This window comes from Podarcis erhardii (genome assembly GCF_964252035.2).
Source record: "Podarcis erhardii genome assembly, chromosome: 7".
NCBI classification, from domain to species: domain Eukaryota; kingdom Metazoa; phylum Chordata; class Lepidosauria; order Squamata; family Lacertidae; genus Podarcis; species Podarcis erhardii.
The window spans coordinates 42,313,607-42,328,416 of NC_138511.1; the positions used below are offsets into that span (position 1 = coordinate 42,313,607).

The following is a 14,810-nucleotide window of genomic DNA, read 5'->3' on the forward strand; positions in this document are numbered from 1 at the left end:
ATGAGTCATCTTGAGGGATCTGGTTTTGGCTAGAATTTTGCTAAAACAACCACAAAACACTGTTTACATCTGACAAGAACTTGTTTCTAATAAAAGGAAATTACACACAATTTCATATACAATATAGGTTTGTTTTCGGTTTCCAGACAAAAAGGGAGGTAAAGCCCTATTTACAGTATACTATAAATCCAGCACATTTATGTGCTGCAAATGTGGCTGGAATAGTCCAATATCCCATCAACTGTGGTGTTGGTGACATCTCGCTTTCTGTTAGCTTCTGTTATACTAGAAGTAGGGATTGGCACAAGGGTTTCAGATGGCTGGGGCATTAATTTTTCAGTAGCTTGAGCCTATTTACTTAGGATTCCCTAATCATTTATTGCTAATAGTATATAAAGGACTGTGCCTGTGCAAGAAAAGCTGTCAGTCTGTTTGAAACCAAAACCTAGCCTCTAAGATATTCTGTGCTATAGCTGCAGTTTTCCTTTTCATTTGAAGTCCAGTATTTTTCAGGGTGCTGCTTGGATGTCAGCAATGCAAAATCTCAGAATTAAGAATTGGAGGAACAACACCAGAAATATATCAGCGTGAGCAGACCAGGGTGGAAAATAATGAATACACATAAGTGCTTGGTACTAATCAGTGGATGAAATACACTGTGATTGTTGGGTGCACACAATAATGCAGGCTTCCTTAACCTCCAGATGTTTTTGGCCTACAACTCTTATGATACCTAGGTAGCAGGACCATTGGTCAGAGATGGTGGGAATTGTAGTCTCAAAACATCTGGAGGGCTGAGGTAGAGGAAGCCTGCACTAGCGTAAATGAAAATAAACTTCTTGAGTTGTGGCATTTTTTAAAAAAGATCAACATTGTTCTGCAACAATTTGTTCTTTAAAAGGAACAAGGTAGAATTTTCAGATGGAGCAGTGTTTTTGCCAAATAGAACCTCTATGAAGGCTTCCATGTACATTTCACTGAAAGATTATAAAAGTATCAGTTGTTATAAAGATAATTTTCAGAAGTGTTAGATCCCCCCCCCCCATTTTTGACACATTCTAAGATTATACTTAGGGACGCGGGTGGCGCTGTGGGTAAAAGCCTCAGTGCCTAGGACTTGCCGATCGAAAGGTCGGCAGTTCGAATCCCCACGGCGGGCCCGGTGCACTCCCGTCGTTCGGTCCTAGCGCCTGCCAACCTAGCAGTTCGAAAGCACAATTAAGTGCAAGTAGATAAATAGGGACCGCTTACCAGCAGGAAGGTAAATGGCGTTCCGCGTGCTGCGCTGGCTCGCCAGATGCAGCTTGTCACACTGGCCACGTGACCCGGAAGTGTCTGCAGACAGCGCTGGCTCCCGGCCTATAGAGTGAGATGAGCGCCCAACCCTAGAGTCTGTCAAGACTGGCCCGTACGGGCAGGGGTACCTTTACCTTTACCTTTAAGATTATACTTCTGTTCAACATAAAATGCATATTGCTTCCTTTCTCTTTCCTAACTTCTGGAATAGACATCTGAATTAGCTTTTTAGACACTAAGTACCCAACTAAAATATTTATTTATTACACTGCTATGCCGCCTTTCCTTCAAGAGGGTCATACGTAGTTCTCCATCTTCCCATTTTACCACAACAATCCTGTGAGGTATGCTAGGCTGAGAAGTAGTGACTGGGCCAAGGTCACGCAGTAAGCTTCATGGCTGAATGGGAATTTAAACCCTGGTCTCTCAGGTCCCAATCCAATCCTCTAACTACTGTAGTATAGTGACTGGAGTGTTGAACCTGAACTGGGAAATGAGGATTAAAATTCTTCAACGATGAAGTACTGTAGATTGCTTCAGGCCATATTTCTGTCTAAATTGCTTAGCAGGATTGTGAGGATAAAATGGGATAACCTTTTGAACTTCTTGGAGGCATGGCAAGATACAAATACGATAATCAAGGATGCAGGATACTAATATTTTTTACATTATTATTATTATTATTATTATTATTATTATTATTATTATTACTACTACTACTACTACCACCACCACCCCATCCACCTGTCTGGGTTTCCCCAGCCACTCTGGGCAGCTTACAACATATAAAGTTTGCAAGCTTCTACAGTCTTTCCCATAAAAATAGGCCCAATAAAATGTATCACTTTACTTGCTTTGTTTCTTCTTTGTATTACATGCAGCTTCCATTCTCTTTAGCATTGCAAAAGATCCCTATGGCAGAAATAGAAGTGTAACATGAGAGAGGCATTATGCTTTGTCTTTTTTTTTTTTTTTAAGTGCTCTCTTGAAAACTAATCAGTCCTCCTTTGCTTTTCATTTCAACACTCCCTCCCCATCTGTTCTTTACTTTTACCTAGTTCCCTGGAAGTTCATGTACCACCTGCCTCCTAAATTTGCCCTTCTTTTCCAGTTACTTGTCTCCAGACTATATGCTTCTTTTTCATGTTGTTCCTCCTTTTTGATGTTCATGGTTATGTGTTTAAGATTGCTAGTCTGGCTTCACTCTTCTAGCTGACATAGGTGCTATGCACATAAATATTAAAATGTGTTTTCAGGTCATTGTATTAAACTAAAACCAGTTCTGGCTCTGATGTGTGGTTAACTCCATTGCTTAGGAGCATTATGTTAACAGAGCAGGAAATCCTTTGGGTTTTTCTCAGTACAGAAGGCTTGGTACTGCCCTAAAAGGAGGGGTTGTTTGTTTTGTTTTTTGGTATATGAAGGTTCCTTTCCAAAGAAAGAATAGTCAGCCTTGCCTTCATGATTAAATAAGTAGCTCATATTCATGTACATTAAATCTTAAGTAGCAATGCATACATTTCATTTTTTAGTTCAGCCCCTGGAGTTCTTATATGACTTAATTTTAGCAAACATTGGTGGTTGACTAAGCTGGGATACTAGTATTAAAGACTGCTCACCATCTGCTTCAGCATTTTTGAACATGTCAGAGGTTCTCTCCAAATGGAATGTTCTGTACTTGGCTAGGCTTCCTGCTGTCTGGATTGGTTTGTCATGCATTGTAGCACATTGGTTCATTTTCCTAGTTCAGTTCTGGCTTTTATTGTTATATTTGAAGTAATTTTTATATGTCTATATAGAGGTATCGCTATAAAGCAGGCCTGTCCAACTGGTTGATCGCGATCTACTGGTCGATCATGGGCTTTCCCTGGTCCATCCTAAAAAAAACCCCTGAACAACTGTGTCCTCTCCCCCTAAACAACTTTGGTGAAGCCTCCCTCAAAAAAGCTCAACAACTCTGGTCAATCCAATGGGTAGATCACTGCCAGTTAATTTATAGTGGGAGTAGATCACAGTCTCTTAGAAGTTCGACACCCCTGCTATAAAATATTGCTATATATTCAGGTATTGTAGCACAGTTTTTTAAATCCACAATTAAAAGACAGCTCATCCTTTACAAGACCAAAGAGTGTTTGGTCTCTGAATACAGGTCTCTGAAGCCCTAGCCTAACACTCCTATTACTCAGTACCCCACAACCTCCAAAAGAGGTTTATGCATGGGACCCAGGTGTTTATAGGGCCAGGCGTGCTAAGCTTCAGCTGTAGAACTGCATCATGCATCTGGCTACAGTTTGATGACGATTGTTGCATTACTTTGCTCAAATTTAAATAGCCTTGCCGCCTTTTGTTTTTATACTAGAGATTGGTGATTTTTATTGTAGTTGCCTAGTGCTGTCTTTTATAGGTTAGCCTTGACTTCTTTTACTTAAGAACAGCTGGCTTCACTGCAATTATGAGTCACAGTTTGCTTGTTCTGGAATGATAATAGCAAGCACCAGATATCTTATTCTTATGGTAGTGTTAGCTATAAAAAAATGAAGGTGATACTTAAAAAGGAAGGGTATATTTTATTGGTGAATATTAGCTTCTGCTAATGTTTATGTAAATGCTAGCATGGGATAGTTATATGATACAATTGCCAGTAAATTTCACGAGCTCTTACCTGTACGGTACTTACAGTATATTGTTATTACTTTTGTATTTAAACCAGGACAAGAAGTAAATAGTTTGATTTTAAAGTAGTATTTTTTTATTTTATGGAACAAACCTGTGCTACTCTCTTTCTTTGTGAATGTATTCTTTCTATTCTCTTGTCTTGAAAAATATTCAGTTTCTAAGAGTAACCAGAATGATTAGTAAATAAGTTATGTAATTATGTGAATCCCAGGTTATCTTGATCAAGTAGGTCTCTATAAGTGTAAGTGCAAATTCAGTGGCTAAGATTCCACCCCTCCCCAAAACCTACCAAAGACCAGATATCTTTTCTTCTCATTTTCTTCTGGCTTTCTGAAAAGATTTTGTCAAATTTTATTTCAATATTTTCTATGTATGTGACTCTGAAAATAGATTATTTTTTAAGAGGGCTGAAAGGAAAATCCCAGTTGCATAAGTAGGACATCACAATGCTATCACCCAGTGGACTGTTGAAGTAGCAAAGCACATCGGGAATAGAATTCAACAAGATATTTTTATGAGGTGTAATGATTTTAGCATGCTCTCCCCCCCCCCCAAAGCTTGCATTGTGAGTCTTTATATTTATGTAAGATAACTTTTGTTTGTCTTTCAGAATACAGAGCTTCTTTGGAGACATCTCTTTGTTGGATTTTATCCATGTCCTGCTAACCACTACTTTCAGCTATGGAATCGGTAACTATTTTATTGCTCTCCCCCTTTCAGTGGAATAGCTTTTGTAATAGCGAATACAAAAACAAAATATGACTTTGAATCATGATAGTGATTTTTCATTTATTATTCTTAAAATGTAAATATTTAATAGGTTTTGATAAAGTAGTTGTGTTAGAATTGGTTTTGTAGTGCAGATAAAATGTCTTCAGCTTATTAAGAAACTAGTTTTAGTTGTAGTGCAATGTATAGCAGCATCACAAATAAGGCCTGAGGGTGAACTTCCCTGCAGTACCTGACAAAGGTTTTGTAGGGAAATTACAAATACAGGCTGTGGCTTTCATCTTATCATTACCAAAACATATATTGGGTAAGTTATCATCTCAGGGAAACTTTCTGATTTAGATGCTTGGATAAAGCAGCTCTGTGGCATTTTTCTCTGCAAAGACACTGTTGAATCAGCAGCCCAAGGACTTATAAACTACCACAAAACCTGCCTTGCAATTAGGTACTTGGCTGGTTACCTGTGGCAAGCAACAACTATAAGCTGACAATCCTATTACAGTACATGCAAGTTCTCTACAAATTCACTTGCATGCAACACAAGAGAAGAAGGGGAATGATTGGAATCACTATTCTTAGAAGTAAAATTTGTAGAACATTTTCATTGTGATTAAACAAGGTTTATATAACAGCGGTGACCAAGCAAAAAGAGTAGTCCAGTTATGTTCCATTCTACAAGACCTGCCTCCTGTGTCCACTCATACAGCTTTCCCTCTCATCCAGATTGAATCTGTCAAAGCTTATACATACCACACACCCCATGGTGCTAACAGAGACCCAGTGGTGAGAGGCAAACTTAGTTTTTTGTCCCTGAAAGGAAAAGGTCTTTCCCTACTTCTGGAGGATGGAGAGAAATGTCAGATATTTGGCTAAATTGGGGATTGTTTCCTTACTGTAGGTGAGAAGATTCATACTGAATAATGTTCTCTCTTAAGGACTTTTTCTAGGGTAGTTTTTACCAAAAAGAGATAATTAGTGAATGTGATCTAGGATTTAATTTGACATTATCAGGGTGAAATGTAATCAGTTAACAAGAGTAATGTTTGAACTTGGTGATTAAGTTTCTAATTAAAAGAGGATTCATTAAAATCAAGTCTGGACTTGGTTTGAGCTTTAAAAAATTCTGCACCTTCAGATGCACCCAAACTCTCTATAAGAGTGTGCTAAAAATATGTGCTGCAGGTTTTTGTCACTGCTGACAACTTTCTGAAGCCTGTCAGTGGAGCACCTGTCTCAGCAATGACATTGAGATGCATCTTCTGATGTGGGTCTCATGTCAGTTAACAAAACATTGGAAAAGACTGGGATAAAAAGCTGTTTCCTTAGCTTTGATGAGGTAGTAGCAACAGTAGCTTCTTGCCTATTTTGTAATTAGTGTGATACAATGCATCCATGGTCGATTGCAGACTCCTGTTGAAGTCCCTTCTTTGAGAGTAATGACAGAGGTAAAACCTGCTTCTTGGCAGATGGTGTAACTGAGTGTTCTAGTAGTGCATACCAGTGTCCATCACTGCCATTTAGGACAGCCGGTGAGATGGGCCCTTTTAGGGCATTCCGTTGTTAATTGTTGCTGACTTGCAGTTTGTTCACATTAGATTATTGTTTTTAATGTTTGTGTGTTTATTTTATAAGTATTAATCCTTTGGAGAGCAAATAAGAAAAATTGGTAGAATGTTGTTTTTGTGTGGAACAACTAACATACACACTTGGAATAGTAATTAAAACCTGAATTCTTTAGACAGAATTATTTAATATCTCACATTTTACACAAAAAGGTTTCTGCTCATTCTCACAAGAGACCTGGAGAGCAGAATATTGCTGCTGCAGAGCTTAAATACCTGTTCACGTGTAGGTAATTTTCCTTACTGCAGGGGCCTTAATGAGATTGTCTTAAAAGTGGTGATTGGAGCATAAATTTTAATTTGTCATGTTGAAATTAGGTGTGCATTCTTCCCTTCCAGTATTGAATACCCAATAAGTAACAGTGCTAATTTCCACCTGCCACTGATGAATCATAAGGGCTTATTTGCCCAGAGTGATGATTTTGTTGGTATATAGAAATTAAGAATGTTTTCAAATTCTTGGAAAGCTTACTGAGTACTTGCATATTCTTGAGTTGGGGCAAAGTGCAAGACTGTCCAGTGAATTGGATGTGGTACTTGAATTGCAGAATTCTTCATGGCCAAGCTATTGCAGAATCTGTGACCAACAATATGATGGCTGTGTGTTAGTGCTGGGATTTCTGTGAAAGAATATGTTCTAATGAAGCTGGAGTTGTGGCAGTTTTATGTTCTTTGGTGACATCTATGCAGTTATTTCCATGCAATATTAGTGTCTGAAGTGTGTATAGGCTTCTCCTTAGCATTCTTTCTTGTAATAAAAATTGGGTCATGTGTAAATTAATGGAAAGTGGAATAATAATAAAAATGCAGCGCAGCCAAGTCACTATATACCACACGTATACCACACTAATGAATATGCTCTGTGTATGTATTATTTTCTTGTTGAAAAGCATTTAGGCTTCCAATGTTTATGTACTGTTGAGTTTCTTGAAGAAGCATGATAATCCGGTGCCTTGCTTTAGCACAGAATTCTAGTGTAAGCTGGCAGCTGGTTAAACTCTCAATACTCACATTTTTCATTACAGAAATTGACAGATCAAGACTTTTGAACAGAGGTGAGATTGTGATGGTAGTTTTGGAAGTAGTATTTCACAGAGTTCATAATGAATATGTAGGTGTCTAGGGAAGCTTTTAATATCTGAAGGTCTATTGTATTTTAATCTTTTGCTGGAATCTGCCCAGAGTGGCTGGGTGGTATAAATAAATTGTTGTTGTTGTTGTTTGTTGTTATTAAAAGGATGAATATGGTGGGGCTGCTAAGCAGAATTGTTTTTCCAAGCTTGAATCTTGCCTTGTTCTGACCTTCCAAGAAGAATGCTATTGTGAAGCTGAGCTAGATAGTAAAAATGCAGTTTCAACACATGCTTTAAGAATTGAATTGTCTTCGGAAAAGTCACATTTTACAATGAAGATAGAATTGCTTAGACAAAATGGGGCCAGATCTTGGTATTCATTTAACTAAGGTCTTTTCCATTAGTGGCACTTCAGCTTGGATGCATTCACTTTTAAATATTTACTGATTCTTGACAGCATAGGGAAAGGATTTGTAAAATCAGGATCTGTCACAACCTTGAGTTAGATTTCACTCTCCTTTCCTGAATACATTTTTAGATGTAGCATAAGGTAACAAAAAGGTTTTGTTAATGCAAGTTTTAATGACGAGTGAACCTCTGCAACCTAATCACTTTTAACTGTAAATTCAACATCCTTGAAACCAGTGTTAGAAATCTAGCTATATAAGCTAGGCTTCAAATGGCTCTTTAAACCAAAGTTACAGTCTCCAAAATGGAATGTCCAGTTGCCATTTAGGGGCAAGACGGCACTAAAGTCTTAATTTTCAAATGATGGACAGACTGTGATTGATACTCAGTTAAACATCTGGCTAGTTCAGAGGACAACCTTGAGCTAGGTTAAGAGCTTTGAGAACTTGAAATGTCTCGGGGACAGTCCACATATATCTTGGCCTATTCCAACCTCTTTTTCTTAATGGTGACTGCTCCTGCTCAAGCTGCACAAAAATAGCATTTTGGTTCCAGAAATTCATTATGATTGTGAAGCTAATTCTACATGTTGTATTAGCATGTGAAAAACAGTCCAGATCCAATCAACTGCAGGCATGCAGCTCCAAATGGTGGAGATGCCAGGCGCCATCCTGGCACCCAGGCATCTTCACTTGGTTGCAAGTGAACGAAAGCCAGGTGTAAAATGCGCCTTGTGCCTGGCTAATTTTGAACACTGCTCAAGACCAAATACTTCAAAATGTCTATTTGGAAAGCATGTGAAAAGACCAAAGTAAGGTGATCTTGGAGAATTGGATAACTGCAGTAGGCAGATATTGTGAACAGGCAGAGGAGATATGGGAGCAGGTTTTAAATGTCTCTTTTCGTATTGGCTTCTCTCTCTGTTAGTATGTCCTGGGTGGGTGGAAACAGCGGGTTTTCTTCTGCCTTCAAAGACTTTGCGTGAAGGGATGTGGGTTGGAGCTAGAGGTGAATTCTCTGGAAGATGATAGCAGTACATATATTGCCTCTAGAATACTTTCATATTTAGACTTGGGCCTGGAAACTCGCTTTTGTGGGGTAACTCCGGTCTACCCACTTGGCAGGCATGCACTACCCCAGATAATATTATGGGAAGAGGCCAATAAGTTGAATGTAGCTTTCATATTCTTTGAGCTTTGTCTTCCACTGGGCATTAGTGAGATTTACTTGTTCAAATTTTATGTATTTTTGAGGTTTTTCTGTAATCGTATTTTTTGCAACTATATTTGTTAGGGACACTGCCAGAGAATGCATATGAGTGGCCTATCCAATGGTCAGAATCCTGTGTTCACTGTTTACTTTAAATATTGTTACCAGAATATGTGAAACTTTCTTTTCTAGTCTGTGGTAGTATAGCTTCTAATTTTGCCAAAGGGAAATACTTGTATTATATACTCCTCAAAATATCTGGAAAAACTATCTCAAAGTTGGGGAGCAAACTTGCTATAAGTTGTTTCAGTGGGTAGGACTTGAGCTAAAATTCAAATTCAAATAGGATTCAAATTGGAAGAAAAAGGGTTTAAACTAAACATTAGGAAGTACAAGCTGATCAACAATGGAACAGATTGCCTTGGAAGCTGGTGTACTTACCTCCAGTAGAGGTTTTTAGGCAGAGGCTGGATGGCCTCCCCATCATGGAGGTTGTAGTAGTGGATTTTCAGCATTGGTAGGAGTTGGCGTAGATGGCATTTGACATCCCTTCCAACTTTCATTCTCTGCAGTTTTTAAAATGAAGCTTTTAGGTATGTCTACAGACATGGATGAACATTTGTAGCTGATAAAACATTCTGGAGATCCGAGAGAAGCTGTGGCCAGGTTGGGATTTGGTGCTGCCCCAATGGACAATAGGCAACATTGTAAGCTTTAAAAAGGAATAAAGGAAGCTGCTTGTCTTAACTTAGCCTTACTCCTCCTTTATTCACTCCCCCCCCCCTTGCTTCTCAGAAAGCAGTCATTTCTTCCTGACGCCTGTTGTTCACCTTTCAGGCTGGTCATTTCCTTGTTTCTTTTACCACCTGTTGATTTCCCATCTGTGTTTAGTCTTATCTTTGGTTCTTCTCTTCAGTCTCCTTCTGCCTCTGTGGTGGTTTCATTCATTTTTGCTGCCTTTTAAGCCATTAGTTCCTTTAACAGTATTTGCAGTCCTTTTCCTTGGTAGAGCATCTTTCCAAGGTAAAAGTGACTGCTTAAAAAATCCTATACATAGGATCTAGTCACTGTAAAAATAATAAATATGGAGGAGTGTGTGTAAACTAAACAAAAACATAAATGCATTTACTATCCTTATCTAAGGATGGTGCATGTGGCTGTGGTATGACATAGCAGTTGTATTCAGGGGGAAGACTGATGTCCTATGAAGGCATGGAATGCAGCAACTGTGCCAATGCTAAGCAGGCATTGCCTGAATGGAAAATTGTTGGAGGCGCCTCATGTACAGTCTCCCGAGTTTCATGGAAGAAAAACTGAGTGGACCATAATGTGCTTCTCACAAAACATTTATTGTTATATATTCTCATAACATATGGACACACAAAAGTGGCTCATGAGGCCTTGGTGATGTTGTTGTTTCCAGATGTAAACATGTTTCCTCCTTGTCCTTTACTATTACATAAGCTATTGAGGAGAGTGTGGACATGGTGCACGAGCACTTTATTGCTCCGAGGCAGATCAAATGACAATTTTTGGAAGAGATGTTCGGTCATATAGTCAGGGGGAGACAGCCTGTAAATAGTTATATGGAGTGGTATGTGTGTCTGATAAACAGGTATGAGAAGGGAAAGTCCAAATGGCCTTTGGTTGCTGAAATATTGAGGAACTCAAATTGATTCTTTCCGCTAAATTAACAGTCCCTGCATTGGTGTTACAATGTTACTGCACTGGATCTATTTTTGATGTGAAATTCCTTCTATGGTATAATCCTGTTCTTCTTTAGAACTAAGTCCCACCGAGTTAGAAGGGTTTACTCCACAGTAAATGTGTTTAGCATTGCAGCCTTAGTTTTCTGGTCCACAAATGTCATTCTCTGTTACATAGACCCCTCAAATGCTTGATGCAATAAGATGTTGCTAAGTTTGGAATGTAAATTATGTGAAAATGGCTCTTAAATTTTGCTTGCTGAATGCCAGATGAAGTGACAGCCATTTCTGTCATTATTACATGAATATATTCAGGTTGCTGAGTTCATTAAGAAACACTGTGCAGTCCTTCATTCAATGTGTGTGTAAATAAAGGAATTTTTGAATTGAAATTTGATTTTAAAGGGCCCATCTAACACTGCCAGTACTGGAATTAGGAGCAGCACCAGCACCCATAATTGTGTTGCTTATAACAAACAGAGGTGGACATGTTATTTCTGATGTCTAGGGATGAAGTGAACTTAGAAAAGAACTGGATAAAATAATTCTAAATATGGCCATTCACATATTGCTGTAGGCTTATTTCTTGCATTTCATCTTTTTATGATGATGAAAAGGCATAAACCTTGCGTACTGTGCTTTCCAAGCTGAGCACACCACAGAGGATGACTTGATTAAAATCATATGTGACAAGTTAACATTTTAATGACTAATGCTGCTATGGATCTTGGGAGTGGATCAGCTAATTTTAGTTTCTCTCTCCAGAGGCAGAGCTAGAAAAAGGAAGAGTCATTTGGGGCCACTATTCCCAATCCTGCATGGTGGAACAATCAGAGTTGCATTTCCTTTTTCTGCAACATTCTTTTCCTACCTTCTTTCAAATAGCAAAATGATGGGTGAGACTGTTATGTTTTCAGCCTAGAGGGGAAGCTGCTCATTACCTCTGTGTTGCAAATTTAACACTCAGCCAACCTATCCATTGGTAGTTCGTAGTTTCAGATCAGTGGTAGGGAATCTTTGGTCCATGAGCCTAATTGGCCCTCCAGGACTTCTCATTTGTCCCACAAGGCTGTTTTGGCCAAGCCACACTCAACTACCCTACACATAATGACATGTATGATGTATGACAGATAACAGACCAAGTCTCAGCCAGTCGGTGTTTGTCACCATCAGTGATCACCTCACATTATTGCCAATTGCTGCCTAAATACATAGAATTGCGGGGGGGGGGGGAGAGGTGAGGTTTGGCTACATCAAATGATCTATGCCATAGGAGAGGGGCCACTATGTCCAAAAGATAAAAGGAAGAAAAGAAACCAGGGAGAGGAGGAGGAGACGACAAGCATGAAAAAGGAAGGGGTCTGTCTTCCAGCAGTGGGACACTTGGAGGCAGAATGTAGAGGCCAGCTGAGCTAGAACCTGAAACAACAACAACAACAACAACAAGAAGAAGAAGAAGAAGAAGAAGAAGAAGAAGAAGAAGAAGAAGAAGAAGAAAACAAACAAGTGCCTGGTTGGAAAGAAGCAAAAGCAACCATATATTCCTAGGGCATAGGCAAGTGGCTGGCACATCCGTGAAACATTTATAGGGGGAAAGGGAAATGTATGGCTCCATGGTTTGTAAGCATACTCACTAACCCACATAGGAAAAGTTTTGTTTGCAGCTAACAGGTGGATTCTTCGTTACTACCAGTGTAAGTAAGTATGGGATCCTTTGATATTGAATTTATCCCAGCGAGCCCTATTGAGACAGATGAGAACAAACTTTTGTGAAATAAGACTTGGAAGTTTTGGGACACTTTAGTTGGCATAGGTCTCCTCAACATGACTACACCTGCATTTCAGATCCCATTGACTTTTGCTTAATCTTGTGTGGTTAGGTTAACATGGTAATTGTTCAAAGTTATTTAACCATTCTGCTTATTCTCTGGCAGTGATAAACTTATTACTGCAGTCTTGCAAGAAGTAGACTTGCTCTTTGTGTTGTACAAAGAGAATAAAATCCATTTGTTGTACTTAGTCTTTTTTTTTTTTACCTCATTCTTGCAGTCTTGCCAATATCCTGTATTTGTTTTTTACAGGAAAGCTTTTAACTTTTCCTTAATGCAAGTTGAGTTGTGATAGCTTCTGCTTGTTTTAATGTTTTGCTGTTGTAACACAAGGCAAATATGCTCAGGCACTAAAGCTAATTTTTCAGTTAGTGAAAATGTTACTTTTCTCTACTTTTTGGAATGTTACTTTAAATTAGATCAAGGGTTTTGTTGGACTTTGTTGATGCTCAGTTTGAAGTGAGAGTGCATTTTAGAACACAAAGCACTGTGCCAAGACTATGCATTACAGGAGAAGATGAGCAGTGACAGGGAAACTTGGCTGCCATTACTGGCCTCTTCAACGAAGAGTCCCTGATAAGTTTTCAAGGTACTCCAGGGCTGCCCTGAATGCAGTTTGGAAATCAGCAATTTAAATTTAGTGTAATGTGATGGTTATTCTAGTGGGTTGCCACCCTACTCAAACCAAATTGAGGCCAGTGCTCCATTTTCTAATTTATATCTCCTTAATAAACACTGAAAGCTTGATATTTTTCTTACATGATATGAAGCTATATGAGTGTTTGCAGAGGATTGTGCTTGAGCAGATGCTTATTGGTAAATAATATACTTCTGACAAAACCAGTGGGTGGGTGGTGTTGTATAGATTTATAAATGTATCCACGGAAATCAAGGTCTGAGGGACAGTGGACCGGTCCCTTGCTGAAAAAGTTTGCTGACCCCTGCATTAGTGGTAACAAAATGTTGATTGCTTTTACAACTCTTGGAGCAGCTTTGGAAGGAAGGGGATTAGTATATTTAGGTAGAGGATTTTAGTGTAAACTTTTAAAAAGTAACATCTGGAATGTTTGCTTTTTGTTCAGACATTTTCAAATTGAAATCCAAATCAGAAATGTTTTAAATAAAAGTTGCTTCCAAATTTAATTTTTATTTGCTGCATCATTACTTTGTGCTGCTTTGGTGGCTTCCTCACTGGAATGCAGCTCCACTGCAGTAAGGGAAGCTGTGATTTATATACGTTATGCCTTTTGTTGCTGTTTCAATAACTACATCATCATGTTTTGTCTGAAAACACTATACAACACCGAGAATGCTCTTACGCATGTTTGAGGCCAAGCAACAGGATTAAAAACAGAGCATTGATGGAAAAGTAGGGCACCGAGTTGAGTGTAATGAGAACCTGGAATTCTGGTAACATGTTCACAGAGTGCTGTAAAATAATGTAATATGGCTGGAACTATTTTCCATTCACACCCAAAGGTCTTTAGGGAATCTTAGTAGAATTAGTAAGCACAATGTGTTTGGCTTCAGTTAAGATATTGGTTTTTTGGTAATACTTGATCACTTAGCTTTTGATTGAAGGTAAAACTGAAGTGGTTATTTTACAAAGACAGTTTGCAAACTTTTCTGCCTAGGAGTCAGGTGCTTGTACAGGGCTGTCTTAAGCATATCTGGCGCTGTGGTGCAAAGATGCCTCCGGCACCCCCCCTTCCCAGAGTTGTTGACCTTTTCCTAAGCCTCTGCAGGGATCGCTCTCCTCCTGTGGAGGCTTGGGAAGGAAGCTACACGCCCGTCAGCCATATGGTTGATGGGGCACAGCTGGAGGGCATGCAGGGAAAGGGGAGGCCGCTGGTAGCGCAGCTCCCCCACTCACTGGAGCGCCACATAGAGGCCAGCACCCTAGTGCAATGCTCCAGTAAGCCCAATAGGAAAGATGGCTCTGTGCTTGTAGTCACCCTACACACCTGTACACATGCACACAGGGGCAGAGGTACTCACCCTTCAGATAATTTGTGCAGATTAGCTGATGAGTGGACATATTGTCCCCTTTCTCATCATGATCAGTCTGATGATGGAGGGAGCAGTTAACATCTTCATCAGGTGCTGGGTGGGCAGAAAGTTGAAACTTCTATGTCCACCACAGTTTGTGTCTGCTTTAACTTTTTAAATTTTTGCTGCCACCAACATAGTAGGGGGAAGGCTATGGGGCTGAGTACAGTCACTGGGTTGTTCACCCCTGCTCTGAACTGGAGCAGAACCTTG

The 14,810-nt window shown here is 39.3% G+C and overlaps 1 protein-coding gene across 3 annotated transcripts in view; it reads left to right on the top strand.

The window, feature by feature from the left end:
- The window catches only part of ANKRD11 (ankyrin repeat domain containing 11), a 192,683-nt gene that overhangs the window by 18,900 nt on the left and 158,973 nt on the right, over positions 1-14,810 (top strand). For all 3 annotated transcript variants that reach the window (XM_081868368.1, XM_081868370.1, XM_081868369.1), the window contains exon 2: positions 4,583-4,662. The gene's annotated coding sequence lies outside the window, so the exon portion shown is untranslated. The remainder of the gene's footprint in view (positions 1-4,582; positions 4,663-14,810) is intronic.